General features: G+C 37.9%; 1 pseudogene across 1 annotated transcript; it reads left to right on the forward strand.

The window, feature by feature from the left end:
* Positions 1-17,408: 17,408 nt before the first annotated feature.
* On the forward strand, positions 17,409-17,993 carry LOC308649949 (large ribosomal subunit protein uL22-like; annotated as a pseudogene). Its single transcript has one exon. The product of its transcript is annotated as a large ribosomal subunit protein uL22-like (transcript).
* Positions 17,994-18,403: the final 410 nt, after the last annotated feature.

The raw sequence follows: 18,403 nt of genomic DNA on the forward strand, positions 1-18,403 counted from the left end.
TGATTCTGCAATCTGTACTTGGGGTGAAAATGGGAGTTCAAAACACAATTTGAGTCAAATGTATGAAAGATGATATATCATGAGCTATGTAATGCTTTAAATAATCAATAAAAAAAATCTTCATCATCTCTAGCAATCAGAGAAATGCAAATTAAACCTACTCTGAGAATTTACCTCACTCCAACCAGAATGGCAATTATTAGGAATACAAATAATGATAAATGTTCGCAAGGATGTAGGGAAAGGGGCACACTCATATATTATTGGTGGGACTGCAAATGAGTATAAGTACAACCACTCTGGAAAGCAATATGGAGACTCCTCTAGAAAGTAGGAGTAGAACCACCATTTGACCCTGTTGTCCCACTACTTGGTATATATCCAAAGGAGTTAAAATCAGCATGCTACAGTGATGCAGCGACATCAATGTTTATAGCAGCACAATTCACAATAGCTATGCTATGGAACCACTTAGATGCTCATCAACACATGAATAGATAAAGTAATTGTGATATATATATTCCATTATATAATGGAATATTATTCAGCCATAAAGAAGAACAACTTTATGACATTTGCCAGTAAATGGATGGATCTGGAGACTATCATGGTAAGTAAAAGAAGCCAATTCCCAAAACTAAAGGTTGAATGTTCTGATATGTAGCTGCTAACCCACAACAAGGAGGGGGATAAAAGTAGATTAGACAAAGGGGAATGAAGAAAAGGGAGGCAGGATAGAAATAGAAAAGACAGTGGAATGAATCTGACATAACTTTTGTATGTACATATATGAATACACCACAGTGAATCGCAACTTCATGTACATCTAAAAGACTGGGATCCTAATTAAAATAAGATATATTCCATGCTTGTATAAATATATCAAAATAGATATCTACCATTATGTAAAACTAATAAGAATAAATTTAAGGGGCTGGGGTTGTAGTTCAGTGGTGGAGTGCTTATCTAGCATGTGTGAGGCCCTGGGTTCGCATCTCAGCACCACATATAAATAAAAATAAAGTTCTATCAACAACTAAAAAAAAGTTTTACAATAATAATTTTTTTAAGAATAAAATTTTAAAAATAAAATGTCTGCCATACTTCTCCACCATAAAGGTGCCTTTTACACTTGAAATTAACAACTATTGGAAAAGCAACTATCACTTCAAGTAACACTTTTGAGATTGTAGTATGGTTCTGTTCTTCAATTTTCACTTCCACTGATGATCATTGCCTAAATCAATGATTGCTGTAACATTTGCAAATGGTGATATTTTTAATTTTGTCATTCTTCTGTAAAGAACTTTCCACTTTTTATTTACTTTTATGCATCTTTTTAAGTCATACATTCTTTCTCTGTTTTATTAGTTATTTTTCAAAGTATAATAATCTATTGCTGGCATTATTCATTTAATGTTCAAATTGCCTCAAATTTTGCCAGAAGACAGTCCCTCCAAGCTAGTTCCTGTACTCTTTTGGCGTCTCCCTGTAAGTTTTTGAGCACCTCTTAACTTTCTGGCACAATATGGTTCAGATATCCTCTGTACTTTATAACTTAGGGAGAATTAACATGTCCATGCAGATATCTATTCTTTTTAATTTCCATTTTATTTTACACAAGTAAAAGCATAATCTACCTATTCTAACCTTTTTCACAATATCTTTTGAAAGATACCCATTATTTTCATGGTATTTCCACATTATTTTTGATGGCTGCCTGGTATTCCGTGGTGTAGATTTTGAAGCAGATCCATATCATTGGGCGCATAGATTGTTTCCAATCTTTTGCTGTCACCAAACTACAACAACAAATAAACTTGGATCAACATAATTAAGCACTTAGTTTTTATTAATTTTCCCATAAGTGATTCACCTTTATAGAGTGCCAATTTCTGATTGAAAATGTTGTTATATACTAGAAGAAAACTGATATTTAGTTCAAATTCAGTTATAATTTATTACAAGTTTATTTTTCAATTTGATGTCCATCTGACTCAGCTATTCTTTTGCTCATTAATTTGTTCATCCATTCGACAATGTTTATTGATTCTAATAAATGCCAGGCAATGGGTAAGGGGCCCCAAATTCACCAAGGTGAACAAAACAGGATCCTGACTTTACAGTTTAATCCGGTGGGACTCAAGTCACCAAGCAATTACAGCATAGAAAAAAAATAAATTACAGCATAGAAAAAAAAACTTACTTAATAGGTTAAAATATGACTTTCAGCATGCATGAATACCAATAGAACTATGAAATGGTACAGCAAACCTGGAAAATAGTAGGACAGTTTCTTATTAAAAAAAAAAAAACATTCTCTTACCATATGATCCAGCAAATAAACTCTTGGGCTCTTGTCCCAGAGAAATGAAAACTTATGTTTGCACAAAACCTGCACATGAATGTTCATAGAAATAGCTTTATTCATAATGCCCCAAACTGGAAACAACAGAAAGGTCCTTTAATGGGTGAATTATTAAACAAAGAACAGTACACCATACCATGGATGTTAACCAATAAAGGGAAGCAACTATTGATACACATAAAAAATTGGATGGATATCAAAGGAATCATGTTGAGTTAAAAAAAAAAAAAGCCAATCCATGCGGTTATGTACTGTGCGATTCCATTTATATAGCATTCTTGAAATCATAGAGACAGAAACAGATGGTTGCCAGGAATTAGGGATGTGATGAAGAGGAGGTTTGATATGACTGTAAAGGGGTGGTTCATGGGAGTCTTACAGTGATAGAACAGTCCTGTATCTTATTGTGTTGGTACAAGATTCAATATGCACAATAAAATTGCACATGATACAAACACACATGCACACGCACACACACACACACACAAACACACACACAGAATTTATGTAAAACTGGTGAAATCTAAACAAGCTCTGTGGATTGTACCATTGTCAAATTTCTAGTTTTGATACTGTAATGCAGTTATGTAAGATATTACCATGGGCAGGCACAGGCAGGTGGGGGGACCTCAGGTGAAATGTGCAACTTCTGTGTGTGTGTGTGTGTGTGTGTGTGTGTGTGTGTGTGTTTGCTGTTGCTGTTTTCTGGTACTGGTGATGGAACCTTAAAGATACTTTACCACTGAGCTACTTCCCTATCACTTTTTTCCTTTTTATTTGTATTTATTTATTTAATTTTGAGACAGAATCTTCCTAATTTGCCAGGAGTCACTGGGATTACAGGCATGTGCCAACACACCCAACCCTCCCCTACCTTTTCTGCATAATTTTGTGAATCTAGAATTATTTCCTTTAAAAATTTTTAAATTCCTCTCAGTAAATCCAAATAACCATCATTTTTGTCATATTAAATTTAGGGGAAAAAAGAGAAATAAATAAATAAATTTAGGGATTCATTTCAGAATTATAAACTATGTCTTAGCACCAATGACTTGGTGCCGGCTTATCTGAATGTTTTTCAGAGTGTAAAAAAAAAAAAAACATATGATGAATTCTCAAGCTATCAAGCAGATATTTTTAGCAGAAATAAGACAGTAGAAATCTGTTCAAAAGCAGATATTTTAAACAATAGCTGTGAATAAAAGAAAAACTAAATTTATTAGGTTTATGGTAAAAAGTTAGCCCTAAGTTCAATGATAGCAATCCACTTGTATATGTATCAAAACTTTTTTCTCAGTACAAAATTCTTTCTCGGATTCCTTTCAAGTGATACAATGATTTCCATCTCCTCTTCAGACTTATAAGACATTGAGAAAAGAATTGAACAGTGGTCCATCCACAGAAGGATCCTTCTACATTCTTCTCAAAACCCAAGATGGTATTTTAATGAATCAATGAACCAGAGATCCCAGTTTGTGAAACTGAGCCACTGCCTTCAACACTATAACATCATGAACTCTTTTCTACCTCCTCAGAGGTGGGTGGCCACTCACATGCCCACACAGATGTCATCAGTGTTTGTGGCCTATTGTCTCAACCAGCCCCAGTCAAGCATATGAAAGGAGGTGTTTCTGTTCTAGAAAAAGTGGAGATGTCCAATAGCCTAAACTCTTTAACCAATGCACAAATCTCCACTCCTTTGTAGGGAAAACTTAAGAAGTTTCAATACTTCCAATGGTTGCAAGTTCACTACCTATCCAGGGAACCTTTTGTTTGGCAAAATGTCAGAGAGGTATTTGTCAATATTCTTGGAATTCCAGTTCTGTGAGAGGTTACCAGTGATGTGTTTGAAAACAACAAAGGAGCTGGGCATGGTGGTGCATGCCTGAAACCTCAGCAGCTCAGGAGGCTGAAGCAGGAAGATTACAGGTTTGAAGTCAGCTTCAGCATCTTACTGAGGCTGTAAGCTACCTAGTGAGACCCTGTTTCAAAATAAAAAATAAAAAAGACTGGGGATGTGGCTCAGTGGTTAAGTGCCCCTGTGTTCAATCCTGATACCAAAACAAACAAATAAACAAACAAAGGTCAGGGCAGATGAAGTGACTTCTCTCATTTTTTTTTCCCTTTAAGAACTAAAAATATCTCTGCTTCTCTGTATCTATCCTAAAGTCTCATCAAACAAGTGCTGTTTATCATAGAAAAAGTAAGATGACTGTTCACTCTAAATTGTCTTACAATGGTTTCTGTCTTTTATCAAATAAAGAAAGGTCAGTTTTAAATTTAAAAGAGGCCCTCTTATCCATGAAACTAACATAGCATTACATTTCTTTATTAGCTCAGCTTTTACCAAGCATATTTCATTAGCTAGGTATAGAGGTGCTAGAGATATACTTTTAAAAACCTTTATCATAATATCATATATTGTTATAGCAATAACTAACTTTTATTGATGCCACATTCTAGACTTTAGTCTAAGCACCTTTCATGAATTATCTTATTTAGTCCTTGTATATACCCTATGAATTCAGTATTCTTATATCTCCCCTTTAAGGAAAAGGCAACTGAGATTAAGTAATTCACCCAAGGTCAGCACTCCATGGAGGTGTAATCTGAAAACTTAAAGATTACTATGTTCTTAAGAAACAGATTGTCTAATGAGGTTCAGTTTGAAGTGAACTATTTAATGAACTATCATTTCCCATTATTTTATGCATATCTTATCTACCAACTAAAATTTGACCTTCTATTCTAAAATTTTCTGTAATAATGAAAATGTAACATTCTGTACTGTCCAAATGGGTAGTCATGAATTTTGTGTGGCTCTTTAGAACTTGAAATATGACTAACGGGCTGATGATTGATTCAAAATTTAAATTGTGTATAATTTAAATGTAAATGGCCCCTCATGTCTAATGGGTACAATATTGAATAACACAGATGTAGATGATATGGAAAAGTCATATCTTGTCTAATTTCTCTATTAAGACAAGGCTTAGATAAGTCAGCAAAGGCTCAGTTAATAGAATGAGTGAAGAATCCTTTAGGAGAAAGATTTTCCCCAAGCTGGGGAGCAGAAATTTTTATTATATCAGGACTTTCACTGTAATAGAATGTTATAATTAGTATTGACACAGCATGTAATCATAGAGGAGCTCATGAAGATAGTGAAGATAGTAACATTACTTGTAGTGCTTTTGAAAGGCTGACAAATGTTTTATAAGTGACAATCACTACTTTTAAAATAGTTATATATCTTTGTTGGGTTAAGAACACACACACAAAAAACAGGATTACCGCTTGCTTCTTGACAAAACATGAGGTCCATAGAGAGAAATAGAAGGGTGCTGCTCTTGGTGATGAAAGAATGGAAAACAGTAAAAAGAAATTGTAACTCAATGGACATTTTCTGCAGAGACATCTGGAACTTATAATTTTCTTTAAAAAAGTAACTGCCAAATTTTTCTTCCAAGTGACTTCATCCTGTACTTATACATTGCTATATATGCATACATTCTTAATTAGGACACAATATCATGAGTATCATTTGACAATAATGCAGGGCTTTAGATCAGCCAAAGATTCTTAGGAAGTAGCCTAGTCATGGGCCAGTCTTTCCTGACCCAGCGCAGTGCAGCTCTCACACTGCTCCACACCCAACCTCCAATTTGCTTAAAAGAACTCAGCTAAAAAAATATCAAAACTATTGTATCACAATTTGAACTTGATATGCAACATGGTGGTGGCAGGGGTTGTTTGGTCCCATTTTAATTACACTTAGATTTCAAAATCATAGAAGTATTCATCAAAGAATTGTGGAAGCAGCTCCAACTTTCTGGATATATCATGCCCCGTTTTTGTATATTTAGTTTTTTTTCTGATACATTAAATCAGCTTTGATATTTAAGAAAACTATTTTCCCTCCTTGTTAAACACTAAATGATTAAAAAAAAAAACCCACAATGCCTTTACAAAGAGAGAGCAAAATTTCATTCTTCACACTCAGACCAGAAAGATGCAAACCCTATGTCCATATTTATACATGCTCACTGCAGAACTGGGTTATGATTCCATATTTGCAAGACGGTGTAACATCACCACCTGCCACTGAAATCCCAAAGCCCACGACTGTTAAATGCTTTGCTCCGCCTTCCGGAGAGGCTATTACAGCCTAAGCAGCATCAACAAGGCAAGGAGGAGGCCCATATCTACTTTGTGTAGATGGCCTCTGACACACCAACTTATCAGACCAGCTACAGGATCTTCGGGAGGGTCCGCCCCGCTTCCCCCAATGCCCAGGCCTAAGGGTGAACTTCACCGCCAGTTCCTCCTAGTCATTTTGCAGTGCTAGTCATGGGACTGTAGAGGGAACAGCATCTAATGGGGATGCAAAACCCCACGGGTAAAGGCCCTGCTGCTGATGTAAACCTTCGCACAAAGATTCTCTCGGGTCTCTGCCAAGAGCTGGCTGGACAGCCCAATTGCTACATTCCTATTGCCGTAATGATTGCAATTTGGCAGCATCCAGGATGTTGTACTGGGGACGGGAGGGGGAGGAGATGGTGGGCCCCTTTGCTAAGTGCAAAGCCGGAAAAGACAGAAGGATGAATTTATTGTGGCCAGTCGTCCCTGAACTGGAAGGAAAAGTCAAGGGGCTTTAAGGCTCGAGGAGACGCTCTAACTCCAGCTTGCTCTCAAAGCTTTACATCCCACGAAGAGTGGGACCCAAGGCCGGCCAGCTGTAGAGGCTGCCGCCAGGGGCGAGGTAAGCAAACGCCCCCCCCCCCCCAGGTTCCGCGGTCAGCTGCCTGGCCAACAATGCGCTCTCGCTCAGGAGGCGTCACAAAAGGCCAAGGCCTGCCGGAGGCCGCGCGCGCAGTTCTCCGGGGCGGAGTCGCCAGGTCCGGGCTGTGGCAGCCAGGTTGCAGCAGCCGGGGGTGACCCGGCTACCTAGCCTTCAGCTCGGAGGTCGCGGTCGCAAGGAGGATGCTGCAGCTACAGCCTGACCCTCGGAGCCTGGCCACCGAGCTCCCCGGCCCCCGCCGCAGCGGAGGGGCGCCGAGCGTGCCGCGGGCCGGGCGGAGCTAAAGGCTGGCGTCTGCACCGCGTTGCGCCACCCGCAGCTCCCCGCCTTCGGCCGGGCCCGCAAGCTTGTCGCGGCGGATGCCCTGACCGTGGGCGCAGCTGCAGGGGCGGCGAAGCGCCGCGCGTGGGCGAGGCCTCGCTGCTGCTAGCACCAGCTCGGAAATCGGAGCACCGCGGGCGCGCGCTCCGGGCGCTCCTTCCTTCGGCCTTTGCTCCTCCTCGGCTCCGGGTCCTCCCCTGACCCCTCCTTCCACCCTCCCCGGAGGATGCGCTCCCCCGCGCCCAGCCGCAGAGGCCACCGCTCCCAGAAATGCGTGCGCCCGAGCCCCTTCTCCCAGACCCGAGGAGCCGGCGCCCCCGCCCTGTAGGTAGGTGGGTGAGGCGGGGCCCAGCTTTCGCGGCCACCCGCAGCTTATGCTGCTACCGGGGAGAAGCCAGGGCAGGGGCCAGGACCCGCCAAACTTGCCTCCCGCTAGAGCTCGGCGGAGCACTCGGAGGTGTGCTAATGGCGCTCGGCGCAGCCCCCTGTTAACCTGAAACACTCTTTTTCAGCTCGGGAGGCCCATTGGGGGCGAAGGAGAGCGTAACCCTTCCCGCCCACCCCCTGGGGATCGGTGGAGTGAGGGCTGGGCGGAGGTGGGGAGGACAGGTTGACATGTGGTTTATCTGGGGAGAAGACCGTTGGATTTTCAGCAGCTCAGGTAGAAATATGTCACTGCATTTTTTTTTTCCAACTGGGTTGGCAGAAGCGTTTTTCTTGTCTTTTTTCGCCCAAACGTGCAGAAGAGCAAAGCGTTATTTTAGCGGCTTATGAAAGTGGCTGTGGATTTTTGTGTATTTCACAGTTGGCCGGATGGTATATGAAATTGATGGCGCAAACCCTTATCGTCAACATTTTAGGGCCAGCTTAGAGATCTTTCTAAAAGTCAGATTATTCAGGAGATGGATGAGGCAGAGATATTGCGGTGTAGCCTCCTTAGATAAAGCCTCCTGCTTACAGGAAGGATGGGTTTAAGAGTAGCAAGTTTGATACAGGTGTCGGGAGTTGAGGTTCTGCTGGAAGGATGAGCCAGCTCAGCCAGCAGAGGCAGCCTTGTGCGGAGCCCAACTTGCAACTATGCGTTATGGTTAGCATTTCTGAAAAACTGGTTATGAAGTCTTATTTCCTCGCTAGGTGTAGAGTTCATATAGTAGAATTTTTAGTAAGATTCTTTGTTCACAGGCTGTCGTTTTTTATTACATCTAAAACAACAAGGTTTAGAGTTTAAGTGATCATTGTAAACTCAATTATATATTCACGTTTTTAAATTGAGATTTACAAAACTTAATCATTATAAATAGAAAAAGGACAAAAATCTTCGTGTTTTTTTTCCAACCCTGCGTCTGATGAGTAGTAGATGCTCATTAGTTATTTTCTGAGTGTACTGTTTTGAACTTCATCAGAAACCCACAATGTATTTTTTCTGTGGTCAGGGAAATTTAATTGGATTTTGTACAAATAGGCAGAATTGGTTATTTCAACATTTATATTTGAATCCTGGCATTTTTAGGATCATGTGCTGTTGTTCTATGTTTTATTAACTGAGGCAATTCTCCCTCTTATTTCATGTCTGAGGCTGTAAACTTTCCAGCCTCATTAGTGATCAAACTTGTGATTTGGTTAATAAGTGACATATTAACTTCATTTTAGAGGTGGGGTATGGTTTAAAGGTAAAAACCAAACATTTAGGTGTGTCTGTGATTCCCAAGTGATTCAAAATATGTGATTTAGATACAATTTACCCCCACCCCCTAGTGCTTGGGGTTTGAACAAGTCCTCAGGCATGCTACACAAGTGCTCTACCACTGAGCTACACTTCCAGCTCTAGATACAAATTTCTAAATTCTTTTCTCATTATGGAAGCATATCAGTCTTGAGGATTGCCAACCAGGGAATTGAGGAGTTTGAGAGATCCAATGCCTTCCTCCTTTCAAATGCTGTTATTTGGGGGCAAAAAGAAAAAAAAAATCAAGGATTACTGCATTACATTTCATTTGCTTTACTCTTGCCCTATGATATTTTGTATTATGATTTTTGTTTATGTTTTCATGTTGCATAAATATATGAGTCAGTAGAAACTTCTTTTTGGTCTCTACTTAACAAAATTATCTGGGGGGGGGGTGTCTCATTTCCTTTTCTTCCTTTGTCATCTTGGTACATCATTACTCCTCTGACTACATATTAAAATTTTTAAAAAAACTTATTTTCACCCAATATGGTAAACCATATTTTCTTATTATTATATCTCAAACCAACTTGAGATAGGTGAAGGGAAAATACTTTTAGGTAAAAGGTGGAAAGACTTGGGAAACAAAGTGGAAGGGAACTTATGAAAAAACCTAATTTGTTATCATTTTTAAAACAAAGTAGATGCCCCCATGCAATAAAGATAATTACATTTTACACAATTTATAATCAAGTGTTTAGAGTAGTTAATTTACATTGTTCCTCCTTGCTCACTTTATACATTTCCGAAGAGCCCTCCTCTATGGTTATAATATACTCTTTACTTTGTTACTTATAAACATTTGTTCATTTGACATCTGGAAACTGAGCACTTAATGTGGTATAACTCTGGGCCTTGGAATCATAAATAATTGCAGAATGGAAGAGGCATTTCTTTTCTCTGTGTGTGTCCTGCATCCAAATGCGCAATGTTTCTGGGATTGGGTGACTCACTTCTTGGGTCCTGCCTCTAGAGCCCCCTGTAGCCCTGACTCCACAAGCACCCAAGGAATGCAATCCTAGAACCTGATTTATTGTCTTATATCTTTCTGAGTCTTCCTCAAAGTTTTATTTTAGAAAACCTCTCCTTTCCTTGCTAAATGTCATTTGCTGTCCTTTTAAAATCAGCCTATAATTCGCTTTTTGTGTAAATTAAACAGAATTCACTCAATTCACAAATATTAGAATGACACGGTTACAATTACAGTAAAATATACAGGAATACATTTGTATAACTTTGAATTTCAATGGAAGGAAATACAGATGGTTGAGGAATAATTCTTGTGTGCTTGTCTCCCCTCAACAGGAATAGAAAATACCTTTGTTTCTGCACATGCCAGAGAATATGTATTGTCTATTTATAAATTTAATCAGAAGCTTATTTAAGAAAAATGATGTTTACAGAGGTTCAGCTGAACAAAGTTCATAATATCCACCAATTCCCTTCTAATCTTAGTTGTTAGGCCAGGAGTCTAGTCAGATCTTCAGAAACTGTGAACTTGGTTACTGTGTTTTACATCCTTTAAACCTCTGCCCCCATCCTCTATCATGTCCACATTGAGGGATTTTTATCATAAAGACAAGTGAAAAGAGACCCATTGTTGTATCACTATATAAGTGGTTATGATCATGGTCCCTTCTACTGTTCCTGTATGAATACTCTTGCAAGAAATTCCATTTAGCTGTAGATGCCAAAGAAAACCTGTTCTTTCCTAAACAATTAATGTGTTGTCTTTGTTTTTTACATTATGCAAAATGAGAATCATATAATTGATTGTTTTCATTTCTTACTTGGCAATTAGAAATAGTAAAATTTGGAACTCAATTCTAATAAAACCACCTGAAAACCTATAACCAAATAGCAATGTTCTAACTTTCCCCTTTGATCTTGAGTATATCTGTTTTACCTTGTCTCTTTTGATTCTGATTTTTATCTAATTATATTTTCACAAATTATTGAATTATATTAAGCTGACTCACATCCTTTGTGAACAAGGTACAATATAAAACATAAAACCAAATAAATGAAAACATTTGAGAGTTGATCCCTGGATGTACTGTGTTTTTAATCAACAAGCTTAATCAATAAGTTACTTTAAATGTGTTTTCAATAAGTGTTATAAATTTAGTGTTTGAGTTATATATAGCCAAACAACATTACATGGTTTTGTAAAAATGAATTTCACTTATTTTTTTAGCTGTTAAGTTTATGTCCATTCAATTTAAGTCATCCCGTTTAAGTCAAATACATCTGAAGCCACCTGCCTTATACGTTATATGAAACTGGGAGATTCTATATGATTTTTAAAAAATCATTTTTAGCCAAAGGGCTGGCCCAAGCTAGCTCAAAACTCACCAAACCAAATAGGAATCTGACCTTTACATTGGTGATTCATAGGCATTTTGATAAATCAGACATTCTTCTCTGAGTTTCTTTTATTTACCTTGAAATTTAAAAGATTGTGTTTCCTGGGCCAAGTAACCAGACTTTCTTTATTCTGTGTTTTTAAACAACTCTTAGGCTGGTTGAATGTTTCTAGTTACCACTATGTGATTCCAGGTTAAGTTTGGTACATACATCAACAGGGAGGTTGTCTCTTTATCAGGTGTAGTCTGAGTCATTGACATAAAAATAATCTGATTTCAGACGTGCAACTTCAAACATAGGAGGAAGTTTGAAGAGGGTTTTACATGAGACATCACATTCTGAAAACCTCCATATCTTTTTCTAAAATTTATTTTTTTAAAAAAATAGGTAATACCTTCATGTGGTTTGAAAGGTATAAATGAATATGCATCTGCTTCCCCTCTCCATGAGTAATGGTGATATCAGTTGAGAATATTGTAGTGACATTTTATGCATTTGTGGCAAATATAAATATAAAGCCTGCTAATTTGTCTCTTAACCATTTTTTCTGATTGATTTCATTCCCATTACCCTTGTCCGGTGCCTCAGATGTTTTGACTGTGATTTGCATTCTTCTTTCCTTATGCATTTCAGCTACTGTTCTTTCTAAACTTCCCTGTTCAAGCCTTCTAAAGAATCCCTATCATACATCATAGTGTTTTGGGTCCTGAAGAATTATCTTCTGTCCCCTGCCATTCCTGGGATTGTCCTACAGATCATTCTTTGCTGAGATCCCTTCCTGGAATACTTTAAAATGTCTGATGAAAGTTCAAGGTCACCATGCACCATTACAATACCATTTGCCTTGCTTATGTAAAAACCCCAAGATAATCATGGTTGTTTTAGTATTGTGAGACCTATTGTCACTTCCTGCACATGCCTGGGGTCCCTCCATGCCAGTCCCTCTCCATGGAGCACTCTGTCTACCACTTACTGTTAGCAAACCACACTCAGTTCTGGGGTCACCTCCAGGGTCCTTTCTGAGTTGAGATTTCTTAGCTCATGGAAACTTCCACTGTAATTTAGTATGGCAAGTTGACTTCTCTACTGAGAATAAGGATTTCTCGTAAGTAACAAAAGTGCCTTTCTAGTAAAAATTAACTGATTTTGTTAGCATGTAAGATCAGTTTAAAAAGAAAAAAAAAACTGAAGCTTTTATTTAACCATTCATTCCTCTTGTCTCCCTACCCTACCACCCCTACTTCAATCTAACACATACCCATATTATTTTTAGCAGCTCTGGCTTGCTTCACTACTTCTCTCTGAAATGTTGTGTTAATGTTCATTAAAGGAAGTTTTTGTATTCCTTAGGGCCCTCGTTTGGGAGAGTGTCTTTTAGGCCTCAGTTTTGAGGTTTCCTCTGTCGTTGGTACCTAAAGGGGCTGAAGGCTTCAAATAGGATGTCACTATAAAGATTAAGGATCTAACAGAAAAAATGTTATGCCTGAGAGACTGAAAGTATTAGATATCAACCCTAACAAATGACCTGAACCATCCAGAGAGAATAGCCAATCCTAAAAAGTGACTCCTAAGTATGTAAGTGAAATTTCAAATTCTAATCAAAATAATTAGAGATATTCTAAGTGCTTGGTTTTATTGCAAAGTGCCTGGTTTTATTGCAAAGTGCCTGGTATGAGGTAATTGCCACCCCCGCACACATTAGGGACTGAACCCAAGAACAACTCTACCACTGAGCTACATCTATCCCCAGCCTTTTTTTGTTTTGAGACAGAGTCTCCGACTGAGCTTCCAAGGATAGCCTGGAACACTCGTGATTCTCCTGCTTCAGCCTCCCAAGTAGCAGGGATCACAGGCGTGCCCACACCCCCATAGTAATTTGCTTTTGATGACTGATTAACAGAGCATTAGACAGCAAGAATAGATTAGAGGAAAAGGGACCAAGGGGAGGGAGGAGGGGAGAGAAAGGGGAAATACTGGGGAATGATATTGGCTAAATTATGTTGTCATAAATGTGTGTGAATATATAACATTATGTATAATTATAATGCAACAATAAAATTATGGGGAAAAACAATGGTGAGAAATCAAAATATAGCTGAATCTATAAACAACTGAAAGAAAAAAACCCAAAAGTTTCAGAAAAGAATTGAAAAGCATTTGTTTAGCCCCATTCATGTGAAATTTTTGATTGATGATTATCACTAACCAGATATACCTTGTTGAATAGGAATAATTCATGAGACCATTCTTTCGGTGTGAGATCCCTCTGAATCTTCCTTTATTCTTCTGTAATTTTGACCTCACAACATCAGGTTTACTTATTTGTTTTCCCATACATGTTGATAAGAGTAATAACAGTGGAAATATTTTAGAATTGGATAAGGATGGCCTCTGCTGTATGATATAAGTCACAGTCCAGACTATTCATCCATCTGTTGGAGAGGGCCTGGTCAGTTCTGTGGTCTCAGGTACATATAGGTGATCCTTTTCACTAGTTTCTAGTGATTCCTCCAACATAATACCTATCTGCTGAATTCCACTGAAACAAATATAGCAATGTTTTGATTTTGTTGTTGTTCTCTTTTGGTACTGGGGTTTGAACCCAGGGGTCTCTACCACTGAGTTATATCTGTAATTCTTTTTATTTTCTATTTTGAGACATGGGCTCATGAAATTGCTGAGGATATCTTGCTAAATTGCTGAGGCTAGCCTCAGACTTGTGATCCTCCTCCCTTCACCTCCTGAGTTGCTAAGATTACAGTTGTGAGCCTCACTGTGCCTTCGCTGACTTCGGTATTTTCAATCACAAAATATTTCCAGATAATTTCAGTTTAATATGCCATAGCTTTTATATATATATATATATATATATATATATATATATATATATATATATATATAAATAAAAAAAATAAAAAAATAGAAACAGAAAATTCACGAAACAGGAATTAATGATAGAAGAGACATAAAAATATTGTCTTCATTGCATCAAAGAAATGCAGATTATTATAATTAGATTTTAAAAGTCAGCCACGTGCTGGCAAGGGTGAGGTGGTTTTATATCTCACAGATGGTGAAAGGGTATGTTGTTATACCTTAGATGGAGGGCAAGTAGGCTCATAATATCACTTGGTCCACGTGATTGTATTCTGAGTATATTCTAAGAAAATAATCAGAGCTGATGTTGATGTTTATCGATGAGCTCATTATCTCTGCAAAGCAGGTGGTATGGTAGAGGGGTTAGGAGCAGGGATGCTGGAGTCAGTTACCTAGCATGGAATCCCATTCCACCCTTAACCACCTATGTGCACTTAGGCAAGCTCCCATACCATGATTTTCCTCATCTGTCAGATGAAGATAATAATAGTATCTACCTCCTACATCATACAGAGAATTAGGTAAGTTGGAACTCTGCCTGGCACAGAGTAAGCAATTCTTTATTAGTTATTATAAAGGGAATTATGAAAAATTTAAGAAAAATCTAACAATGGAGTAATTTTAAGGAGATAGTGCTTACATATGATAAAATATTTAGCCATTAAAATAATGGTTTTGAACAATATTTAACCACATGGGAGATGTTCCTAATAATTAAGTTAAACATCAAACTGTATGTATAGAAGAAAAGACAAAGTGACCAAATATTAAAGCTCTTTTCCCATTGACTCATCAATTATAGACGATTTATATATTTTTTCACATTGTTATAGTACAATGATAATTGTTAAAATTATTACCAATAATGTTTCACATAAGTTTTATATTCCTATTCTTTACCAAATGCATATTCATTTTGACATATTTTACTTTCTCTTCCTCTTTTTGAAGCTGCTAATATTTCACTTCCTCAATCCCTTCACCCACACATCATCTGCTTGGTATTTTCTTACATTTAGCTTGCTTACTTTGTGTATAGATCAGCCCTAAATCCACCCCCTTTCTTTCTCTCTCTCTCTCTCTCTCTCTCTCTCTCTCTCTCTCTCTCTTGCAGTACTGGAGAAATGAACCCAGAGCTTCACAAATGCTAGGCAAGCACTCTACCTCATTTTAACCAGCACCCAACCTCATATCATAGAAGAATAACTAGGCCAAGTGAAATGATTTATGAAATTGTGTTAGTGGTGGCTTTCTCTTGGGAAGTTAAGCCAGAGAATACTGCTTAGGTGATGATGACACCATATTCTTTCCACATTTTACACATTCAGCCATACCTCCCACTCCCACTGGATACTGGGATCTGGATACTCAGTAATTCCACGTGTACAGGAGAGAAATTCCAGACTCCAAGCTACCTCCTGCCCTCCTTTTCTGAAGTTTCTTTCACGTTTCTTTAAAGTCAGTCTTCCACACCAGACTGATATTTAATTTTATGAACACTGTCCAAGCTATCTATTTTAATCTAATTTCAATTCTTTTGATAAATAAGTTTTTTTTTTTTTTACCACAAATGAACTAAAAATTGACTCACATTATTGCTAAGTTCTTCTTGCAATAAGCTTACAGGAGTTGTGTTTTGCATTATTCTCTGTTCTTTGGTTTTCTAGCACAGCATTATCCACATACTTGTACAGGAAACACAGGAAGATTCGATGCTATTGTGTTGTTGACATTTATAGAAATGATTGATGAGGTTTTGGTTCTGTCTTCCCCTTTGCACACGGTTCTCTTTTCATATTTTCAAGATCAGCATGTTCTGTCATTTCTTTCATTTTTTTTTTAGTTGAAGATCTGATAAGAGATTTTTAGTACAAAAATCTACAGAAATAAAGGGCTCAATTAACAGAGAACACTGCAGTTAGCAAATGCATTTATAATAGGGTCTAGTAGTATACAAATTAATCCTAGTTACAAGGACAACTCTATCATCAACTATAAAACATTGCTTGTTTCATCTCGACAATTTCATGAATCTGTCAGAGAATAGATTTAAAGTTCACAAATGTGAGAATATCATAGATCTTGCATTTCCTAGAAAAGACCAAATCCTGATGTTTTCACAAATCTACTCTGATGATCTAGACCAGTAGTCTAGATTCCATGAGAGGTAGAGAAGCAATTGTTAGGAGATCTATATCAACTTTTCTTTTTGTGGCTTCTATTTTTTTTTAATATCTTACAATGCATATATGGGTGCAAAAGACATGTCTTTATAAGTAAAAATTTAGGATTTCATGCTCAGATACTTTCGTTTCTGTGGAATAGGAGTTTTAAGAGTGGAAACCATTAACCTAAGTAAAAGGCAAGAACTTATTGTTCCATAACCTGAAATAAGTTTCTGTTACTTAGCTATAACAAGTAAAACAATGAACTTAACCATGGATTCTGTGTTCAGCCTAAACAAGGAGTTGTGATGTATGTTCGTGAGCACACTTATGCTCTATGTCTTTATAGGGCTTTCAGTCTGGTTGGAAAGAATTAGAAAATGACACAAGGTAGCATAAATGTGCAGGAAGGAACCCAGCAACATGATTGTTGTTAGTGTAAAGTTGCTAAAGAAAGTGTGATATTAGTGGCATACAGGGTAATGCTGCTTTTTTAGAATATTTCAAAACCCATTTTATGTTAAAATATTTCTTTGATAATGAGATCAGTTCTTAGTCTGCCTACTCAGGTAAGTTGTGCTTGAATTATCTCTTGAATATTGATGTCAACTGGATGAGCTTCCTGCTCCAATACTTAAAATACCTTTATAAGAAGAAGTGGCAGAATAGACACAGTATGAAAGTAATCAAATTTTTTGAGTAGTATTCTTTTGGAACAGTGATAGTCTATAAAAGTAATTTAAGCTTCCTCTTCCTGTAAGCAACCTGAGGTGATCTGTGAAAATGGTCCACTACTCTCTTGACCTAAAAAACACCACAAAATCATGCAGATAAAGAGGTTCAAATCTTCGTGTTCACTTTTAAGAACACTCATGAAATTGCACGGGTCATCAAGGGTATGCACATCTGAAAAGCCACCAAGGAATACAGCCACAAACCGAGGAATACCTGAAAACCAGAAAGATATAACTTTAAAGAAGCAATGTGTATCATTCTGGCCTTACAGTGGTGGAGTTGGAAGGTGTGTCCAGGCCAAACAGTGGGGCTGGACTCAGGGCTAGTGGACCAAAAAGTGCTGCATTTTTGCTGCACATGCTTAAAAATGCAGGGAGGAATGCTGAACTTAAGGGTTTAGACATAGATTCTTTGGTCATTGAACACACCTGGGTGAACAAAGCACCCAAGATGCTCCACTGTACTGAAAGAGGTCATGGTTGGATTAACCCATACATGAGTTCCCCCTGTCACATTGAGGTGATCCTCACTGAAAAGCAATAAATTGCTTCTAAACCGGAAGAGGAGGTTGCACAGAAGAGGAAGATATCCCAGAAGAAACTAAATAAACAAAAACTTATGGCAAGGGAATAAATTCAGCATAAAGTAAATTCAAATAAAAGTAAAAGGATGTTAAAAATGTTAAAATTTAGTGTATTAGTTTCCTAGGGCTGCCATGACAGAGAACCACACACTTGGTGACTTCAAACAGCAGGAATTTTTTTTATAGTTCTGGAAGCTATTTAAAGTTGTCAGCGCCCTATGAAACCTTTAGAGAAATCCCCCTATGCCTCTTTTAGACTTTGGGTGGTTTTCTGGTATTCCTTGGTTTGTGGCTACATTACTCCAGGTTTGCCTGTCTTCAAGTAGCTGTTTCCCTGTGTGTGTATCATGGCCAATATAAGAGTGCCAGGCATATTGGGTAAAGGGTCCATACTACTCCTGTATGACCTCAATTAATTATACCTGTAATAATCCAATTTCCAAATAAAGTCACATTATGG

The sequence above is a fragment of the Spermophilus citellus genome, assembly GCF_964194105.1.
Source record: "Spermophilus citellus genome assembly, chromosome: 5".
In the NCBI taxonomy this organism is placed as follows: Eukaryota; Metazoa; Chordata; class Mammalia; order Rodentia; family Sciuridae; genus Spermophilus; species Spermophilus citellus.